General features: G+C 35.3%; 1 pseudogene; it reads left to right on the forward strand.

Annotated features, from left to right (window-relative positions):
• The first annotated feature begins 5,123 nt into the window (after positions 1-5,123).
• On the forward strand, positions 5,124-17,502 carry LOC102955185 (annotated as a pseudogene).
• The last annotated feature ends 4,550 nt before the right edge of the window (positions 17,503-22,052 follow it).

Below are 22,052 nucleotides of genomic sequence, written 5' to 3' on the forward strand. Positions count from 1 at the left end.
TCACATTCTTTTCGATATAGTAAAACAAACATTTTAGATCTATAAATATTCACAATTATTTTTAAAATACAGTCAATTTTTACAAAGTTTGTGTTCCTTCTTTATTTATGAAACCACTCCATAAATTCACTTTCCACTTGCACCTTACTTGCTACTTCACTAAGGCATATTAATATGCAACTATTGTTTTTTTGTTAAGTACCTGCCTTTTTTAAAATTAAGGCTAATTTTTAGAGCATGTTTAGGTTCTAAACAAAACTGAGAGGAAGGTACAGAGATTTCCCATATATCTCCTGTTCCCACATACGCATACCCTCCCCATATTCAACATCCCCCACGACAGTGGTACATTTTGTAAACCTACATTGACTCATCACAGTCACCCAAGGCCAAAGCTTACATTACAGTTCACTCATGGTGGCGTATATTCTGTGGGTTTAGACAAATGAATAATGTGATATATTGATCATTATAGAATCATACAGAGTACTTCATTGCCTTAAAAATCCTCTGTGCTCTGCCTATTCATTCACCCTCCCCAAGAGCCTGACTTTTAAAATGTTTCATTTTTTTTTCAGAGCCAGGAATGTCCTAGTAATCAACAATGTAACTACTATTTATTAGCTAGTAATTTGTCTCAAACAGTATGCTCAGTAAATTCCATGCAATAACTTTTTTTTTTCACAATATCCCTGTGAGGCTGGTTGTCATTGCCATCATCGTCATCGTCATCATCATCACCATTATCACTTACATTTATTTAATTTAAAATCAAGATAGTTAATATTCAGTGTAGTCTTGGTATCAGGACTAGAACCTAGTGATTCATCTCTTACATGTGACATCCAGTGTTCAGCCCCAGATATACCCTTCTTAATGCCCATCACTCATTTGAAACATTCCCCTACCCATCTCCCCTCTAGCATTGCTATTTGTTCTCTGTATTTAAGAATCTGTTATGGTTTGCCTCCTTCTCTTGTTTTGTATCTTATTTTTCCTTCCATTCCTCCATACTCATCTGTTGTGTTTCTCAAATTCCACATATGAATGATATCATGTATCTTTCTCTAACTGATGAAATGGAGCCATTTGAAGATTTTTTTTATAACATCCACAAAACCAAATTAGCTTAAAAGCAACTGAGCCAAGATTTGAATTAATTTTCTCAATTCCAATGTTAAGCTTTTAGCCATTACACCTACTTCCATGCCAAAGCACATTATAAACATTTATCTTGTCTAGACAGTGAGGCAAAGTCTGATGCTGTAGTAACTACACATCCACCTCTAAGGTTAGAAGACAAAAGGGATTTATTAATTAAGAGCTTTTTACCTAGCAGGAGTACCCTATCTTCATGGAAGCCTTTGAGTTTAACTTTTGATGTAATATTCTAACCCACTCTAGCTAATAATGCATATATTTGCCAAGTACTGTGAAGTTACATTTAAGTAAAGTACTTTCAGAAACTTTCCATCCAGTTTTGTTTTATAAATTTTTTTAATACATTGAATGGACAGTGTTGGGAGAACAACCTACAGAATGGAGTTATTAGTAGCCTCTCCATCCAGTTGTTAAGAAACTGGAAAATTAAATAAACTTAATTTGAGCATAAACACATGTTCTTTTTAAAGCTATGTTACAAGAAGGTATTAATAAAACTCTCAAGCAAACTTAATTTCATATCTTGTAGGTTGTGATAAAGTTTGTACATTTAGCACTGTTCTAGGAATAAATTAGAGATTCCACTTCTTTTGGAATTGCCAAAAAGTTGAAGAGGAAACTGCAAAGAAACATCAATGCTGTAACAGTATAATCTTAAGGAATCAGAGTAAAAACTAAACAAAGGAAGGGCAGTAGTTGAGGAGTTTGCATAAAGTCTGTGGGGCATTTCATATTGAAATGAATTATTAAAGATATGATGGAAATAACTTTTTTTAAATTATATAGAGATAGTATGTGTGTGTATGTATGTGTGTGTATGTATATATATGTATGTGTGTAGATATAGATATAGATATAGATATAGATATAGATATAGATATAGATATATTTCTTTATCAACCAAAGGACACTTTTGAGAATGAAAGGGGGCACTATTAAGAATTACATTGGAATGACAGGCATGCAGTGAGAGTGGTCCTAGGTAACCCTGGATCTTTGATCATTCTACTTGAATGTAAACCTACCTCTCTTGTATAGTTGGAGGTCTCTATCTGGAGTCTCTTCTGTGTTCTGGTTGTGTGGAGTATTTGAAGTACACCACACCAGTGATCTTTACATTTCTGTAAATGTTTTTTTCTTTGTAATCCATGCATTGTAAGGATAAGCCTTCTAAGAATTCCCAACATAATTCCAAAATTAAGCCTCTTTGTTGTAAGTTACAGAGAAAAGTAACAATTTCATGCTCCATATAAAATCCCATGTGTTACCTTAGGAGCAGAGGAGAACTAATTAACCACTTGGTATGTCTATTGTTGGGGTAACCAAGAGTAAGCTTATATGCATTTGCACTGAATTGTCACCTAAATAATATGCACTTGAAAGATTATTTATAGCAGTGAAAAAAAATCAAGTCAGTAGTATCAAATGTTTATGATAAATTTTTAACAAGGGGCCTAGAATTTCAGAGTAGAAATGTATCTTAAAGCCAGGCTAACAGTATTAATTTATAAGTAAGTAAACTAAAGTGTTTTTTTTAAGTTTACTTTATTTAAGAGAGAGAAAGCAAGTGTGTGAGAGAGTGAGAGAAGGGCAGAGAGAGAGGGAGAGAGAATCTCAGGCAGGATCCACAATGTCAATGTGGAGCCTGATGCAGGGCTCAATCTCACACATCATGAGATCATGGCCTGAGTCAAAATCGAGAGATGGATGCTTGTCCAACTAGGTCAGCAGGCATCCCAAACAAACTAAAGTTTTAGTCAGTTAAGCGATGTACCAAAATGAAGCAAAAAATTGGTGAAGAGCCTACTAATCTTGACATCACACATTCAGTGCTTTTTCTACTACAGAAGATTATTCCTAATTAAGTGTATTGGCTATAGTCTTAATTTGCTTTTGTCTTATTTCATCATGAGGAAGTATTAAATATCTAAGGATCTGAATGTTCCATACTGTATATTTTGTTAGTCCCTTCCACGTCCTTTTGTCAATAAAGGGGCATTAGCTCACTATGATCCAAAACAGAATTTCCTTCCATTTTATGGTCTCTATAAGTAGAAAGGGTTAACTTTTAAAATTCTACAAGGATCTGAATAACATTGGTCTCTTTCCAGAATTAATAATTCCACAAATTATAATGATAGAATACAGAGTACAACACAGCAGAATTAAAGGTTAAAGCTCAAATGCTGTAATTTCAAGGTATTGATCAATGGTAATTTTTGGCACCTTTGGGTTGGTTCACTGGCATATGGCAAACAAGCACGGTAGGTTAAATATGAATGATTAATATTAAAGTAACTCAGTTACATAAAAAAGTAACTCAATTATTTTAATTTTCATAGATTTACTAAGCCAATATTTTCTTATTCCCCCACGGTTGGTCTACACTTCTAAGCAACCCATTCATTTGTTTGTTTTTGGAAAATGATATTACCTCTAATTAGGGCAGAACTAGAAGAAAATTTAATTAGGACAGAGCTAGAAAAAGAACTATCTTTAAATGAACCACTTGCTGAAAAAAAAAATAGACCAAATTTCATTTTTCCAAAGGTTTGATTAACCATCAAATAATACTATTTTAATAATCTTTAATAAGACATTATAGTAAAAACAGTATATTTTGACCACTTTTCAATTCTCAAAGACAAGTATGTTGTACTTTCACCTGACACTTTGAAACATTATAACCTAAAGTTAACAATGAATTAAAATATATTCATATTCTTCAGTTCAAATGTCATAGTCTTTTTCATGTAAAAGTCTATATTTACACTGTGTGTATGTGTGTGTGTGTGTGTGTGTGTGTATGAATACAAAATAAAATGACCTAATATTTGAAAAGTGATTTGGGAGCATTTTAAAGATAATTTCCTTATAGCTTTAAAAATTGTCAGTTACCTTGGTTTTTGATATATTTTTCATGATAGTTCAGCAGTATTGGATATTGCATATTTTATTTCTAACTGTAGTGAGATAAAAACATCAGTATTGAAATTGAACTTACGGGAATACTTGGGGCACTTGGGTGGCTCAGTCAGTTAAGCATCATACTCTTGATTTTGGCTCAGGTTATGGTCTCATGGTTCATGAGTTCAAGCCCTGTATAGGGCTCTGCACTGAGGGCACAGAAACTGCTTGGGATTCTCTGTCTCCCTGCCTCTCCCTCATGCTTGTGCACACTATCTCTCTCTCTCTCAAAATAAATAAATAAACTTAAAACATTTTTTAAAATAAAAAAACTTAAGGGAATACAAATATGGGTTAACAAATGAATGCATTTATTTTGAAGTTGGAAATGAAGGCAAAAATATTTTTTTTTCACCTAACCTGGCCCTGTTTATGAAGTCCAAGGTAACTTAAACAGGTTTCATGTAAGTATGAGGGACTCACCCAACTGCTACTTTATTTCAAATCCACAGTCGTGGGCCACCTGGATGGCTCAGTTGGTTGAGCATCTAACTCTTGATTTCAGCTCAGGTCATGATCCCAGGATGGTGGGATCAGGGTCCTCTTGTGCTCGCTCACTCTCTCCTCTAAAAAAAAAAAAAAAAAAAAAACTGGGGGTGGGGGCGTGCCTGGGGGGCTCAGTAGGTTAAGCATCTGACTACAGCTCAGGTCATGATCTCGTGGTCTGTGAGTTCAAGCCCCTCATTGGGCTTTGTGCTGACAGCCCTGAGCCTGGAGCCTGCTTCTGATTCTGTGTCTCCCTCTCTCTCTGCCCCTTCCCTGCTTGCTCTCTGTATCTCTCTCTCTCTCTCAAATATAATAAACATTAAAAAATAAATTAAAAAAAAAGTGTGTTTCACATCCACAGTGGAGGCTTCACTGAAGATTTTAGTGCTTCTGTTCTTCCTTTTACTACCTTTTTGTTGTTGTTGTTGTTGTTGTTGTTGTTTTTTCCTGGAGATGTCCCTGGAGGAAAGTTATCTGCAAGAGTAAGGAATTAGACAAGCCCCTTCCAAATGGACCTCTCGGGAAACAAAGTCTTTGACCTTCAGGAATGTTCTATGATCACAAATCCACCACACTTCAAGGTAAATCTTTTCTTGCAGTTGATAGATTTGTAAATTTATTGAAATAAATCACATGTTAACAAGTAATCAGACTTCATTAGGATTCTTCACTAGGATTCACAATGCTCTGAATGTGTAACCCCTTTATAAAGATTTTGACATTTTAAACAAAGGGATAATCAGATATCTTGGTGAGAAATGTTTTCCTGTTTTATGTGTTGAATAGTTGTTACCAGTACCAATTTCCATTCTTTCATTACTTCCCTAAACCTTTACATGTAAATACATACACGCACACATACACAAATGGATAACCCACAAACATGGTTGTGTATCATTTGACCCTTCCCTAGGTTCCTGGGAGAAAGAGTATTGACAAAGAAAAGATTTAGTTCACAGTAACTAAATTTTTTAAAAATCTCATCATCTAAAGTTCAGCTCAAAGAAAGAACAATTACAATGATGTACTACAGGGGCCACTATTTATATGTTGATTCCTTCTTCAGTAACTAACCAAATTCATCCATCACCATAAATAGCACATATCCCACAAAATAAGATATTAGAAAGAATAGATTTGAATACTTATCTTTTGAAGCATATCATATTTAAATCAATATCTTCATCTTAAAGTGTTTGATTTTCCCTGATCTTCTAAACTTTCAGTTAAGAAGCACAGGTGTAAGTGTCCAGTCATTCCTGATTCAGTTGAAAAGGGGCATATATTCTTTCTCCACAGTGCCCATCTTATGTATGTCAGAGTTCCCAGAACACTTATATTGTGTTGGATGAATTTGGATAATTACGGCTTTATATTTAATTATAAATGTGGACTATAACCTGAGAAAATGAAATTGCATAGTAAGAGTGGGGGTTAATTTTTATCACCAAATGGCATGATTAGAGAAGCAGAAGTACCCAAAAAGGACTAAATACCAAAAACAAAACAAAACAAAACAAAAACAAAAACCAACCAAACAATAAAAGCCCTGCCTTATTAGGTCTTGGTAAATCACTATTTATTATGCAACCCTCTGACCATTCTAAAAAGAAAGTAGCTAAAATAAGAAAATTCAAAATTCAAAAGTCTTCTATAATACTTCTATATAAATTATATATATGGTCATAGTCTTTTGTTCTAACGTCATAGTTGAGAGAGAGAGAGAGAGAAAGACGGAGAGAGAGAGAGAGAGAGAGAGAGAGAGAGAACTGTATTTCTCCTATTGATACTTGATAAATTCTCCACACATGGGAATTTTGCCACAGAATCTTCAAGTAGGTATCCTTGAGTCTCTATTTTAGAATCTGTTTTCCTAAGTGGCCATGGCTAGTAATTTTAATTCTATCCTGAAGAACGCAGGTACTATATTTTAATTTTGTTGCATCCATCTAAAAATTGTATCAAGTTTTATTCTAGCAAAAGGCAGATCAGCTGATGCCAGCAAACCTTGGTTTCATGCATTGTTAGGCAGGATCAAGTCTATTCTTTACTTAAGGGCTAGAGATGCCCTACTTCTAAAACCCCCTTCTCAGGTTCCAGTAGAATGTCCTGGTGTTCAATGAGGTGTCTCCACTTTGTCTATTCCCATCTCCATAATCTCCCCACAAGATGATGCCTCCAGAATAAACATTAATCACACTGCCCTCGTTAGCTCTTTGCTGCCTGGCCTCCCAAATCTCCCTCAGTGCACGCACAGGTTAGTATCTAGGCAGAGCCTTAAAGGAGACCCTGTGCAGTGCTCTAGATCTGCTTATCTGCCCACTCCTTCACCTCTGGTGTCCTTTCTTCCAAATTCCAGCACAGTCAGCAGCCCCAGCCCCTGAGCATCTACTAGTTAGACTTGACTTTTAGGCTCCAATCCCCGTGTCACAATTTGGGTGGTGACCACCCACAGAAAGCAAGGGTGTTGTCCAATGCCTGATAAACAGGTGGTTCATGTGTGCTTACAGTCTTTGCTTTTCAGATATTATGGCAGAAGGATATGTATAATACCTGCCACTCTATCAAGTCTCCACCTGAAGTTGTCTGCCTTTGAGGCTTCTTTGCTTCCTTTTATCCTCCTCTGAATTGTGTCTTTAGCAAAAATTTGGAAACCATGCATGTGTTTGTATTATTAAAATCTGTGATTTTATAACCATGATTTCCCAAACCACTTTAAAAAGTGCATTACTCCTGATAACTTCCATTTTAGATAAAATATTTAACATGATTTTACTTTTTCTTTTTCTCTTCACCAATGGAAGAGGTTGTTTTACGAGCAAAACTAATATAGCTTTTATTAATGGAATTAATGGAATTTCCTCCAGGGATTATCTATAGCATTTGTATTGTCTCACTTTTTAAGAGATTTATATATTGTTTTATCTTCATAATCAAAATCATTCCTTCCTACCATATTTTCCCATTGGTGAATGGTCTGTCACATGAGATAAAGTATGAGAAAGCCTGGCCTAGAACAAGCATTTCTTGAACAATATCCATTGTTACTGTCGTCATAATCATTGTCATCATCATTAAATGGCACCACAATCATCAGCAACATCAAAATTTCTCAAGCTGCAAATTGCCTTTTGAATTCATTTATCAATTACAAAGATGATAGATCTAACTCTTTTGGAAGAAACTGATTTTTCTCTCCCCTTGTCTTTCTCTCTGTCTCTCTGTCTCTCTCTCTCTGTCTCTCAGAACATTTTGACAATTAGTTGGCTATACAAATAAATAATAGTAGTAGAGGAACAGACAAGTTGTATATATATTTCTTGCAATACTGTGATTCTAAGGACTAAAAGTTTCTGTAAGGTTATCTGATTTATGACCTACTTTAGAAAATTTAAGAAGCATCAAGTGTCACTATAAAGTCACTATCTAATTCTGTTGCAGAGATAATTCACAGCATCTATAAATCACTGTGATTAGTTTAAAATAAAAACACAGGTCTTCTATTCAAAGAGAAATACTGCCTAAAATAGGAAGCAATCTTATATACTTATAGTGACTTTGACCATAACACCAAGGACTTTGAACCTAAATATCATTAAGAACTTTTCCTGACCCAATTCTCTCAAAAAGCGTTGCAGTTATGAGTGTGTAAGTGATTTACAGCTGGATTCCAATCTGGTTTTATGTCAAATACCAACCTTAATTAATTGGAATAATGAGTTTCAAGATTCCTAGAATTGGAATGCCATGTGCTACCTACCTTTCTGTAGTACTCATTCCATGTATAGGCTGGAGGAAACAAGGAATAAGTTTTAGACTTGGTATCAGTGATATGAGGAAGACTAAAACAAAAAAGTATGTTGATAACCATTTGTCTTTTCATTGTTCTTCTATAAAGATTTTATTATATGTCAGAGATGATTTACTAAGCTCTTTTCCCATATATGTAAGTTTCCTGGAGATGCATTTGTGTATCCAACAACAAAACTGTACCACTTATATAAAATAAGTATGGAAATTCCATAAATAAAGGTTCAAAAGAAAATAGAAACAGTTTAGAAGTCCAAGTCAGGGGCGGAATGTATGTGCAGACTTAAAGTTATGAATGCATTTACATTTTTAAAGAAGGTTAAATCAATTCTCTTTATACCTACCTGTCACAATTTGGGTTTAAGGTTTCTAAAATGTGGTGTCAGGAGTGCTGGCCACGTAGCCCTTGTAATACACGTTGTTGTTCCCATCTTAGTGATGATATAATGAATCATGTTCATAATAAATCATTAAAATAAGTTTCTCTGGTGGAGCTCAGGTTCACACTTTAGCATTTGATTCTTTAAACAACCTATGGATTCATGGGCAGAGAAGACCCTTTTGAGGTTGATGTTGTAGTTCTCAATATAACCTGATAATAGAACATAAACAAATATGGACACCAAAGAAAAGTAGATTTTTGAATGTGGAAACTTATCCCAAAATCTTTCCTCAAATTGGAAAAAACTAAAGCTTACATGTACAATACAAATTGTACCCTCTGCACCCTCATATATAACTTTAAAGAGATGATTATGATTATCTTCAAGTTTGCCTCTAGCTCAAACATTCTATAATTTTATGAAAAATTTAATTATACAAAACTGAAATCCTTTTTTACTGAGACGTAAGATTTTTTTCTTCTTTTTTTAAAGTTTTATTTATTTATTTTGAGAGGGAGAGAGAGAGAGAAAGAGAATGAGCGGGGGGGGGGGCAGAGAGAGGGAGAGAGAGAGAGATGATCCCAAGCAGGTACCACACTGTCAGTGCAGAGCCCTATGTGGAGCTCAAACTCACGAGCTGTGAGATCATGACCTGAGCAGAAATCAAGAGTTGGATGCTTAACCAACTGAGCCACCTAGGCACTCCTCTTCTTCTTTTTTAATGTTTGTTTATTTATTTTGAGAGAGAGAGAGAGAGAGAGAGAGAGAGAAAATCCCAAGCAGATGCCACACTGTCTGCACACAGCCCCAAGTAAGCCTCAATCTCATGAACCATGAAATCATGACCTGAGCTAAAATCAAGGGTCGGAAGCTTAACCGACTGAGCCACCAAGGGGCCCCCAGACTTAAGCTTTTCTAATAACAATTTTATCTCCTAGAATATATTAGTTGACACAGAGTTGGAATCTGTTTTCCAAAGAGTCTTAAAAACCATGATGAATACTTGTCATTCTGGGATTTTTCAGATGTAACTGCCATTTTCCAGCTATGGTATATGTAAAAATCTCTCCTAACATATCTAATACCTTACAAATAGAAGGGACACAGGGGTGCCTGGGTGGCTCAGTCGGTTAAGCGTCTGACTTTGGCTCAGGTCATGATCTCATGGTTCGTGAGTTTGAGCCCCACATTGAGCTCTGTGCTGACAGCTCAGATTCTGTGTCTCCCTCTCTCTCCTCCTCCCCCACTCGCACTCTGTCTCTGTCTCTCTCCCTCTCTCTCTCTCTCAAAAATAAATAAACATTAAAAAAATTTAGAAGGGACACATAATTTGCTTGTGTAGGTACAGAGATTCTTTTCAAATGATGTATTAGTTTTGTGTTGCTGCCATAATAAATTATCACCAATTCAGAGGCTTAAAACAATGCAATTTCTTTTTTTAAATAATTGTTTAGGTCAGAAGTCAGACATGGGTTAAAAGCAAATGTGTTAGATGGCTACATTCCTTTCTGGAAGCTCTAGGGGAAGATGTGTTTCTTTGTTCATTCAAATTATTGGCAGAATTCAGTTCTTTGCTGTTACAGAACTGAAGTCCCTGTTTCTTTCTGGAAGCATCGTTCTCTGTTGTCCACCAGATGCCTTAGCTTGTGCCCTCCTTCCACCATCTTCAAGGCCAGCAAGCCTGTCCAAATTCATCTCAAGCTTTGAATCTCTACAGTTTCTTGTCTTATCATCTCTTTCTGACTCTGTATGTGAAAGTTTTTCTCATTTTAAGGGTTCATGAGATTAGACTAGGCACACTTGGATAATCCAGGATATATCCCTATCTTAATATCTAAATGCTTAATCACACATCTACAGCGTTCCTTTTGGCAAGTAATATAATATATTAACAGGTTCCAGGAATAAGGGCATGGGCAGCTTTGAAAGGCCATTTTTGTACCTACTACAGGTAGTCTTTCAAAGATCTTACAGTTCTAATAACTGTGATTGTACAATATTGCTCCCTTAATAATCTCTCAACTTGTTGAGGAGACTCATTTGGTACCCCAACTTCTTGAAGCTCCTTTCAGTAATGTTCAAAGAGATGTTTTCTTCTTGCTCTAAATTCCATTTGGACTAAACTTTTAATGCCCGTTTTTCACTTATTGCATTAAACTTTTTTTGCTTTTTTCTTACTTACATCTCCACACAAATATACTAACATCTATGTTTTTTTTTCACATTTCATACAGAATAAATATTGTAGCTATGTAGTGATTAAGTCTTTCAGCTGTGATATTTGTCTATGTTCAAATCTAGCTCGCTCAGGTGACTTAGCTTCCCTTGACCCCAGTTCATTCATCTGTCATATGAGGGTAATAATCATATTTATCTTATAAATAATGCTTTTGGTTAATAATAAATAAAATTAAGTGTAATAGAAAATTAGCAAGATTTGGAGAAATTTGGGGAAATCCTTATGCCTAATGAGAGCAAATTAATTGTTAATTGAATAGCATATGCAATTAACTGAAAAGTTATGTAAAATGTATACATTCCATTTGATAAAATAGGTCTTTATAATTTGTGGCTTTGAGAGGTCATGTTCTTTAAATTATTACATATAAAACCAGTGAAAGAGAAATAATTAAATCACCGTCCTCTTAACTTCTGTGGTGATAGAGGTTTCTATCATGAATCATCCTGCGTCTTTGATTTAAATATATATTCATGTAGTTTCAAAATGTTAATGCCTAAGGTTATGAGAAGTCTAAATTTTCAGTAGTTTTTATTTAGTTTGATTCTCCAATATTGCTCACACTGATTTTTGTTTGTATATTTTAGTTCACCTTGTTTCATTAAGAATTTAAACAGTCTACAATATACAAGAAGCATTTTAAGATAATATTACTTACAATGGTGTTAATAATAAAGAGAAATAGGAATGAAAAATATTTAGAACTAGTAGAAATATCAACTTATGTATAATAATCTGTTTTCCATAGTCGAAATGAGACAATAAATCCATAACCTTATGTAATTGTCCATGTACGTGAAAAATATAGTTATTACATCTTCTAGAATGTAACTCTCTAAAGGTAGGGTTGGGTGTCTGTTTTGCTTTTAGTTGAGCATCCTGCACTTCAAACAGTTCTTGCCACATAATATGTGCTCAATATACATTTGTTGAATAAATGTTTGAAAAGGTTTTTCTTCTCTGAAAAACACCTATAAGAAAGAACAAATCTTAAATTGATATGTGTGGCTTAGGCCAAATACACAGTGGAAAGTTTTCTAATACCTGAGAAAGTGTGTCACCTGTCATCTCTTGATAAATAACATCCACAAATGCTATTTATCTCAATTGAATTTCTGAGGAATTTTGTGTTGCAGTTAGCTTAAGTTTGTTTTCTTGGTCAGTTACATACAAGGCAGTTACTTTTTGGTGTCCTTCTCTCTCATTCTGGTTTTACTGAGCTTTATTCCCTGATGGCTCTGGAGTACAGGATTGGAAAAATTGTTAAATTTAAGGTATCGTTTATGACATATGGTAATATTGTTATTAGCAGTAAAATTATATCCCTTAGGTTTATTAATAAACGATGTTGCCTCTTCACTCTAGGAATTTTCTAACCCTAAATAAAATGAGTTTTTATACACAGTTTAAAAAATTGTTTTAAAAGAGGACATACCTCTCTAGGCATAATATTTAAGTGAATTATGAGTTACTATTTACTTATTTATTTATTAACAATCTTTCTCTTCAATCATGATGGTACAATTTATTTGTTACTACAGGTGCTAAAACTCTAGACTTGCAAAAATTTGGGAATAAAAATAGTTGTGGTGAGGAAGGAAGATATGGTGAGAAACATAGAACATGAGGCAATAATGTTTCAATCATTCTGAGCAAAGCCATTAACTTTTCTTTTTATTTTACCAGCCCAATTAAAGGAATCAAAGGGTTGGGTTGTCATACCAGAACTCTTACAGAAATTGGACAGTATCTTCTCTGTTGCAAGTGCGGGAAGCTTGTGTGGTTCATTTTGGTTTTCTGGTCTCTATAGATAAGTTGCCTTGTAATACTAGCTCAACTAGTGCAAAGAGAAGAAAAGAATATAAAAACGAAAGCAACAGGAAACCCTCTGTCTTGCCTGTTTAGTCTCCCAGTAAAAAATCGTCACATCTATTCATAAACTAACGCCTTCCCTGGGCCTAAACCACTTGTAACTTCACCACTGGATGAGATTACAGTGTAAACCATACCAATTTGAATCCCACAGTTTAATCACAATCTCTCAGAAAGGCCCCTGTCTGAGGAGAAGGGCCTAAAATCTAGAAGTCTGAAGTAAGGGCATATTTGGAGTCTCCAGGTAGACCGTGGTTAAGAAACAAACAAACTTTACTATCTCTGTTTTTCTTTTCTGAAAAGCAAGAGGCCTCCAAGGAGTACAATGGGAGTAATTCTGTCTATGATAGTTTACAGTCATCCAGAAGCCTAAGGTTTTACAATAAAAGATGACTCCCTCGCCTTCATTGATGAATGGCTATAATTTTCTATCGGACACTCTGAATCGGCTACCCTGCCAGAACAGGGAAAAAAGCTCTCTAACTCTGAATTGAAGGTATAATTCTAAAATATAAGACTTTACTGTGCAACAATAACGTATTTTCTAGGAACCCTTGACATACAAGGAGCTGTAGAGAAAAATAACAAGATAGGTATTTACAGAGCGCAGGCATTTAGATAAATTTATAAATCCCATTATAAAGAACAAAATGATAACGAGATAAGGAAATAAATATTCAAAACACAGTAGTAAGAAATTCAGTAAGAAATGACCTCCAACCAAAGCTGTCGTGCCCTGAGACACAATCAGTCAAAGCATCTTAAGTGTCTATTGTTTTCTCAATCTTGTAATAAAAAAATATGGTGACGGAGGGCATGCTCCGACTTCTACACAGCCCCAAATCTCACATTCTATTTTAAAGAACGTACAGCATACAGTAGGTAGATATTTGATAAATGCCTAAGTATGAGCATGGTTATTTTACCATAGGATAAATAATACCTCTTATTTTGGTGCTAATAAATTGTCTTTTTGGTTATTGTTCCTTCTCCATGTCATGGTGCCCCTGAGTGTAGTTATTTCTCCCTATTTGAAGGCATCCCTACTTAATTTATTCATTCCTTTTATTCTGAGAGGTTAGCAGCAAAGCTGTTTTTTAAAGTAATAATAGCATGAACATTAGTAACTGCATTGCATTTAAGATCTATATTAATTTTTTTAATTCAAAAGTTAGAAATTTGGTCTAATTAATGTCGTCATCTTGCAATTTGGATATGACTATTACACTGTAATGCATCAACATTGGCAGCTACTGAATAATTTGCCCATTCAGTGAACAGAAAGAAGCAATATTAACTCCATTTGATAATATACATATTTCCAAAACAGTTCTAATGCTGAATAAACAATAATATAACTGAGATGAGTAATCAAGAAAAATGACTGAGTTTCTGTCCATAAATTGTTTTTTAATAGTACTTTTGTGTAGAAAGTGTCAAGGCTTCTATGTTTCTGCTCAATGAATCCTTTCAACTTGGATTCCAGTAAAAAAATATTTTTCCCCGAAAAATCGGAAGTGACAGAAACGAGCTATCGCATTGAAGATACCTCTATGGTTTTCCTCCTGTGCTTGAGTTGGGAAATGGCCACTGTGTAGTTACAATGGAGATAAGGCCCCGGGAACCGTGCTTTCGGCGTTTCAGGAATTTGAATTCAGAGTTTAATTTCTCAGAACGTTTTCTCCAGGAAGAATTTTAACGTCTCAAAGACTTCACTTGAGTGCTTAATCCTGCATAAAACCCAAGGACAAAAGAAAGTGTCGCTCCAAATCTAGATCACATTCTTCGAGATCAAAGTCTAGATCACATTCTAGTTCTCGATCAAGATCAAGATCACATTCTAGAAAGAAGAGATACAGTTCTAGGTCTTGTTCCAGGACATACTCAAGATCTCATAGTAGAGATCGTATTTATTCTAGAGATTATCGTCGAGATTACAGAAATAATAGAGGAATGAGACAGCCTTATGGGTACAGAGGAAGGGGCAGAGGGTATTATCAAGGAGGAGTTAGATACCATTGAGGTGGTTATAGACCTGTCTGGAATAGAAGACACTCTAGGAGTCCTAGATGAGGTCATTCACGTTCCAGGAGTACAAAAAAAAGATCCGTTTCTTCTCAAAGATCCTGAAGCATATCTCACCAGTCATATAGATCTTCCAGGTCTCCAAGATCATCCTCTTCTTGTTCTTCATCCCCATATAGCAAATCTCCTATCTCTAAAAGACAAGGGTCTTGGGAAAAACAAACCAAAAAAGCTGAAGGGGAGCCCCAAGATGAGAATCCTTTGAAAAGTAAATCATAGGAGGAACCGAAAAATACATTTGAACATGATCCATCTGAATCTATTGATAAGTTTCACAAATCATCAGCCACATCTGGTGATATTTGGCCTGGCCTTTCAGCTTATGATAATAGTCCCAGATCTCCTCATAGTCCTTCAACGATCACTATACCACCTAGTCAGAGTTCATCTTGCTCTGAGGCTCCCATGTTCAGTACAGTTCACTCTGAAAAAAAAAAAAAAAAAAAAAAAAAAAACAAAAAAAAACAAAAAAAAAAACACCCACTCTCAGCATTCACATTCCATTCAGCATAGTCCTGAAAGGTCTGGGTCTGGTTCTGTTGGAAATGGATCTAGTTGGTACAGTCCTTCTCAGAATAGTCCAATTCATCATATCCCTTCACGAAGAAGCCCTGCAAGGACAATCACACCACAGAATGCTCTAAGAGATGAAGCTAGGGGACGTCCTTCATTTTATCCTGATGGTGTAGATCAGGAAACTGCAAAGACAGGAAAATTCTTAAAAAGGTTCACAGATGAAGAGTCTAGAGTATTCCTTCTTGATAGGGATAGTACCAGGGATAAAGAGGCTCCAAAGGAGAAAGGATCAGAGAAAGGGAGGGCAGAGGGAGAATGGGAAGATCAGGAAGCTCTAGATTACTTTAGTGGTAAAGAGTCTGGAAAACAAAAGTTTAATGATTCAGAAGGGGATGACATAGAGGAGACAGAGGACTATAGACAGTTGAGGATGTCAGTCCTTGCAGATCAGGGTAAAAAATTTGCTACTACATCTCACCAGAATACTGAAGAGGAAGGACCCAAGTACAAGTCCACAGTTTCACTGAAAGGCAGTAGAGAAAGTGATGGATTTAGAGAAGAAAAAAAAACTATAAACTTAAAGAGACTGGCTACGTAGTGGAAAGGCCTAGTGCTGCAAAAGATAAGCACAAGGAAGATGACAAAAATGCTGAGAGAACAACAGTAAAAGAAAGAAACTCAGTCACTTGAGCAGGTAAAGTCTGAAAAGCTCAAAGACCTCTTTGATTACAATCCGCCTGTACACAAGAATCTGGATGCATGAGAAAAGTCTACCTTCAGAGAGGAGAGCCCACTTAGGATCAGAATGATAGCCAGTGATTCTCATCGACCTGAAGTCAAACTCAAAATGGTACCCGTTCCACTTGATGATTCTAACAGACCTGCTTCCTTGACTAAAGACAGGCTACTTGCTAGTACACTTGTGCATTCTGTCAAGAAAGAACAAGAATTCCAAACCATCTTTGACCACATTAAGTTGCCACAGGCCATCAAAAGCACTTCAGAGTCATTTATTCAACACATTGTGTCCTTGGTTCATCATGTTAAAGAGCAACACTTCAAATCAGCTGCAGTGACTCTAAACGAGAGGTTCACTTCATATCAGAAAGCCACTGAAGAATATAGTGCCAGGCAAAAGAGCCCTGAGGTACACAGGAGAATTGACATCTCTCCAAGTGCCCTGAGGAAGCATACTCATTTAGCAGGAGAAGATAGAGTTTTTAAAGAAGAAAAGCAAAAGGGAGATAAAAAATTAAGGTGTGATTCTACTGATCTTTGGCATGACATTGATCGTTGGAGAAAAGACAAGTAAATAACGGGGGATTCCAAGGACTCCAGGGAATCCAGTGGATCAAGAAAGCAGGAAAAAACTCCAAAGGATTACAAGGAATACAAATCTTACAAAGATGACAGTAAACATAAAAGTAGAAAGCAATATCATTCTCGATCCTCATCATCTTCAGCATCACCTTCTCCCAGTTTTCAAGAAGAAAAGGAGAGTAAGAAGGAAAGAGAAGAAGAGTTTAAAACTCACCACGAACTGAAAGAATACTCAGATTTTGGAGGAGTTAGCCAACCACGAGGAACCTTTCATGATGACAGAGATGATGGTGTGGATTATTGGGCCAAAAGAGGAAGAGGTCATGGAACTTTTTAACATGGCAGAGGGTGCTTTAACTTCAAAAAATCAGGTAGCAGGCCAAAGTGGACTCATGACAAATACCAAGGGGATGGGATTGTTGAAGATGAAGAAGAGACTATGGAAAATAATGAAGAAAAGAAGGACAGATGCAAAGAAGAAAAGGAATAGTAAATCTGAAGTGAGATTGCAACAGAGAGCAGAACTTGCACCCACCATTTTTTTTACCTGATTTTTGTTTTCAAATAAGAATGTAAGCATTTTACTTAAATTTTACTGTTTGCAAGTAGTCAATAGAAATTTTGTTTTAAGTCTTCAAATATCTTGAAAAATAGTAGACTGTATGTTGAAAGTTGTACTGAAATAAAGTAGAAAATTGTTACGTACCATAAAAAAAAATATTTTTCCCCCAAACAAAAGCAGAATATTACTATGCCAGTGGATAAAACACATGGTTCTCTAATAAAATAGATGAACAGTTGAGCCCATATACAGGATTTATGGGAGTTTATATGGGGCACATAGGGAGATCCTATGTTTATATAGAGAAACAGGCCGGTGATAGATAACCAGGGACACTCACTGCAATCAGAGGTATTTGCTTCGATTGTGTGCTTATGAGGAGTAGCTTGTGGTACAAGACAGATTATTCCCAAGATATGCTTTGATGTCCACTTACCACATCACCCCATAAAGAAGGCAGGCAATTTGTTCCTAATGTAACTAATAAAAAAGGCATCAAAATTTTAAGATTTTTGAATAAGTACTACTTAACAATGTAATAGTGCAGTGTACTTAAATTCACCTTTGAACAAATTCATTGAGAAAAATTAAGAATGTGAACCTTAACAAGGAGACATGAAAGTATAAATTCTTAGAATAGAAAATCTCTATCAAACATAGATAAAAATCATATTAACCATATTTAGTTTGCGTCTCTATTGTTGTGTTAAGAGACTATATTTTATCCTTGGGGTTAGGTGATTTACTCACTTTACCAGTCATTGACAGGAGATTAAGACCTTACTACAAAATCTTAATCTTTAGTATTTAAAAACAGATATTTATACTTAAAGTAAATTTACAGTAGTTAAATGTAGTTTTCATTCAATAAAGTTAATTCATTGTCAAAAACATTTTTTTTTCATAAAATTATCACTTGATCTGACCTAAGCAAACATCTATTTCATCCTGGTTCCTATCACAGGATGGATCCTGTATGGAATATGTAACAGGAATGTCAAATTGTTCAGTGACCCAGCTTAATTAGACTCAGGTTTTAAGCCACTGTGGTGCTGTTTCACATGTCAGTGCCTTCAGTTTGCTGTTCCTTCTCTTGGAATGTTCTCCTTGTTTTTGTTCCATGTTTACAACTTAGTTCATCCTCAAAAATTTTATTAAAACTCGTGTTTATTTTTTTGCTACTCTGCTCTCCTATGTATAATTGACCAACATTCAGCCTCTGTATTTCTGTTCTTCAAAAGTGCTACATATTATTTCAGATTTCAAACATTAATATATGTTTGTCCGATATATAACAAATGCAACATATGCTATATTATAATATTTGTATTATGTTTTGTATTATTTGTTGCATATTATACATTTTATGTTTAAACATCATGTATTCTATATTGCATGAACATTTACATATGAATTTCTAATATTTAGAAAGAGTCATAAGTAAATACCAGAAAGTAAACACCAGAAACAGACAATTTCAAAGTGGAACACAGTAAATTGAGTGATTTTTCTGTCTTGCTCGGATGAAAAATTTGAAATCCAAATGTAAATGGAAGTACTAAATATGGAGAAAAATATGAATTTATCTGTTATCTTCTATGTTGAAGTTAGTATCCAGTGCTGGTCAGATGCATTTGTTTTGGAACACATGTAATGTGAACAAGAATAGAAGGAAATCATATGGAGAACTGCCACAATTACAGTGATTGTTCATTCGCTATCGAAGCACCTTGAGACTTTTGTGTTAAGCCCAAATACTAAAATGACTCCTGTATCCAAAATACGTATCCAAAGCAAGAAGAAAGAAAACTTAAAGGCATTCTTCAATAAGGAATGAAAAATGAGGCCTGGGGTTCTCTTTGAGGGAAGGATAGTTTCTTCTCTAAAATACTGCTCAACTACCAGATAGATCACATAGTAGGATTACCTAAAAGCTACTGAAAACCGGACTCACATCAGTGAGGCTCAGGAACTAAAGCTCCTGAGATTGATAGGTAATCAAGCACAGCAAGCCTTAGACTTGGAGTGGAGAGACATTTTTCTTTTCTTGTTGTGCTAAAAATTACCCCAGGGAAGAATAGGGCCTCCTGAGAAACAGTATAGGAAAGTAAAAACAAAACACCACATTCCACAATCAAGTGGAAATATTATGTACCTAGAACTACAGAATATTTCGGGATTGTACTTTTTCTGTTGCCTTGGATTTATATAGCCACTATTTGCAGTAAATTTTTACAAAATGAATAACTTTGTTTTAATGGGAAAACTATATTCTTAAAAGTATAATACAATGCTTGGGGCTTACTCTTTATAGCCAGTATACTTTAAAAATAAAATGTTCCTGCAAAAATAAGTTAAGTTATAAATCATTATGCAAATTTAGAGAATTCAAAGCTGTTACACCCAAAACTGCATGTGAAGAGCAATGAGTGATGGGGGGATTTGGGGAGGAATACATAAACCTAAATTCTTCCTCTTCCCTTACCGTGTTAGAGGCATAAAGACTATGATAAGCCACTGGTGGAAACTGGAAAAAACCCAGGATAGTGCTGAAGTTCTGACTCTTTAGGTGATAAATGATGGTCTTGGGGACAAATGTGGATATAAGGGGTAGAGAGGCCAGAGAGGAGAAACAAAGCTGAATATAGATAAAAGTCCTGAATGGAGCCAGATGGGTAAAGCACTAATCCCTCCATTGGGGAAATAACTCAGATGACTATGGTTATGCCCTTGGGTTGGGCTGGGCTGGCACTGCTAACTTGTTTATGTCCTCCTGTACTGTTTCTACGAATGCTGACAGGATTGGAGATGGGTATAGTTTGTACTGATAAGTCTTCCTCCCTTCTTATTTCTGTGTATATCCATGTTGTCCCCTATGAGCCTCAAACCAGAGGTCAGAGCTTCCCAAGCTGAATTCTATAAAATTTAAGAACAAAGAAGGCTCTCTCCTCTTCTACTACTGCTTACTAATCCACAACTAACTATAGATCTCATCAGGCAGACTCACCTGATGATGGAGCAATCCCTCACTGAACTTAAATAGTCAAAAAATGAATACAAGACATTTATGAATGAGGATCAAGAAACACAGTCCAGAGACTGAGTATCGCTGTGGTCAAGGAACACAGACTCCAAAACCTGATAAATAACATGTTTAAATTTCTTTTCCTACTGTTTACTAATTTAGGAGCTTTAGAAAATTACTTAATGTCTCCGTGTCTCAATTTTTTATCTATAAAAAATGAATTGCTATGTCCAGCTGAGAGAGCATTTTTAAAGAATTAAATGAATTGATTTTTATAGAAAGCCTTTATAACACTCTGTGCATACAAAGTATTCTGTATGCTAGATTTTGTGGTGCCCTAGCAAAATAGTTGAAGTGGAGAATCAATAAAAATAAAAGCCAAAGCCTCTAGATAGACAACAACATGATATACTCAGGAAAGAGAATTAGAAAATCGTCAGTCTTTTCAGATGCAATATTGAAAATAACAAAAATCACTGAACCAATATTGGACTATTGTAACAAATTGCCATTGATTTAAAAATAAATTACCTAGCTGTGATGTCATTCAAAAGAGGGTAAAATACATTTTTGGATACTCAAGTATTCAGAAATCAAAACATTCTTATAGTATTTTTGAGAATAATCTCAATAAATGATTCTTTTTTTCAATAAATGCTTCTTAAAAAATAAATTTAAATTTATAAAAATGTTATCCCAGAAATTGTGGAAATAAAGTAGATGAATAACATGAAAGAACAATATATAGTGGAAAATATTACAACATAGTAAAATGATGAAATTTGAACTCTAATATATGCTAAAGGTTGGATTATTAAAATTTTTTGAAGATTCATGGAAGACACAAGACACAATAACAACAACAACAACTCACTAAAAATATCTTGACGAGGTTAAAGATGGAAGTTAAAATATATTAGGGAGGGTCATAGTCATATTTTCAATGTTATCAAGTTAATAAAAAAATATTTTCATTGACAGGAGCACCATTGACTGATAATTTCCAGCTGCAGCTCCTTTTAGTCCACCATGGAGTTCTAGCTGAGACCACTCTAGCCTTGACCCAATTCTAAGAGTTTAGAGACCTCTTTAGTAGGTGACTTTTCTTGGTGACTTCCAGTAGCCTTCCCCACCAAAACATGCTCAGGACTCTGAATAACTGAAGACTGGAGAAAGGTAGGCATCTAGACATTTTTGGAATGTCAGCACCAGGTATTGGCACTCCCGCACAAGCTAGCCTCAGAGTGCAGACCTCTGAAGTTCAAATTCTGAGAAGAAATAATCGAATTACTGGGCCTGGGTGTGATGTATAACCCTAGGTCTGATATTCATCCCTGAATCAATCAGCCATGCTTGGGATGAAGCCCCTGGCAGGGGTAATGAGAAGATTATGCTTTGTTATCCACTATAAATATGATTGTCACACATCTATGCATAGAGGGTTCTTTATTTTAAAAAAAAAGGAGACTCTCATTTCTTATTATTTCTGTTTACATTTTTTAATGGGTCTTAGAGAAAAATAAGCAATACATATGAAAAATTTCAAGGGGAAGGGTAAAAGTATAATAAGCAGGGAGAGCACTGATTGAGTTTGTGGCTAATAGGTTACACATCTTCCCCAGTGAT

This window comes from Panthera tigris, chromosome B4, assembly GCF_018350195.1.
Source record: "Panthera tigris isolate Pti1 chromosome B4, P.tigris_Pti1_mat1.1, whole genome shotgun sequence".
Lineage (NCBI taxonomy): Eukaryota > Metazoa > Chordata > Mammalia > Carnivora > Felidae > Panthera > Panthera tigris.